The sequence below is a fragment of the Mizuhopecten yessoensis genome, unplaced genomic scaffold (genome assembly GCF_002113885.1).
Source record: "Mizuhopecten yessoensis strain PY_sf001 unplaced genomic scaffold, ASM211388v2 scaffold9573, whole genome shotgun sequence".
Lineage (NCBI taxonomy): Eukaryota > Metazoa > Mollusca > Bivalvia > Pectinida > Pectinidae > Mizuhopecten > Mizuhopecten yessoensis.
In genome coordinates this window covers 118,595-119,746 of record NW_018408115.1, presented here as the reverse complement: position 1 = coordinate 119,746, position 1,152 = coordinate 118,595, and positions in this window count along the sequence as shown.

Sequence of the window (1,152 nt, the reverse complement as noted above, 5' to 3'; positions counted from 1 at the left end):
TATTATGGTTTATAATGGCAAATGATACTTTGAATATTACATGTTAATAACTTGATTGGAATTATAACCTTGAGTTGACAGTTTGATACTTTGAAAATTTTGAGCCAGCCCTACCCCCAAGGGCTGTAGGGTGGGGCTCAAGGGAGTCAGTGTGCTAAAATTTCTTCATTTTCCTTATTTAGAATCAGAGGTGCTAGTTTCAAATCCTTTTTAGTCTGAAATATGTATGCTTGATATTGAATAAGGTGGTTTTATTGTTTTTTGTCACTTTGAATAATATTTCTGTTCATGTTAAAAACGAAATCAACTCTCTGTATAAATACATCGGGTGACCGTTAAGGCCCATGGGCCTCTTGTTTATTTTAGCATTATTATATGTATTTATGTAAGCCTCTTTGGCTAAGGGCCATTTAAGATTTTGTTACAATAGGTAACAGTTTCATTTAGGCTCCATAATTTACATTTTATATACGGGGCTGATTGTGGCAGTACAAGGTAGCTCTATAGGCCTAGGGGTCTACTTCATATCCATGTGACCCAGCAGGGATGCTATATTTCATGCTATATATGTAATATATTATAGAGATGCATTTTGTTTCTTACTTTGCTACAGCATCTAAGCATGATAATTTGATGTAATATCAGTACTGGTGTGTGACGGGGATTTGTAGCTTAAAAACATACAACTATGTAATATCCCTATACCCCCTTATAATGTTGCAGTGGTAGTTTACCAGCTCTAAGCTGAAATGGCATCCAGGCCACCCACGAAACGGCGGTGTGTACAGGTACATGCCAATACAGAGCCAACAGCCACGGGGGCCACTACCAGTCGGACTAAACCCGATGTTATTGCCATTATGCAATCATGTATCACAGCGGCCATATCAACAATTTGTTTGTTTGTTTGTTTGTTTGATTTTGTTTAACGTCCTATTAACAGCTAAGGTCATTTAAGGACGGCCTCCCCTGTGTGCAAGATGCATGCGTGTAGTGTATGTGTGTGTATTTTGGGAGGCTGCGATATGTTCGTGTTTGTCTCCTTGTGATAGCGCGGAACTGATGCCGTCTTTATAGTGCTACCTCACTGAAACATACTGCCGAAGACACCCAGCAGGACGCCCCACCCGGTCACATTATACTGACAACGGG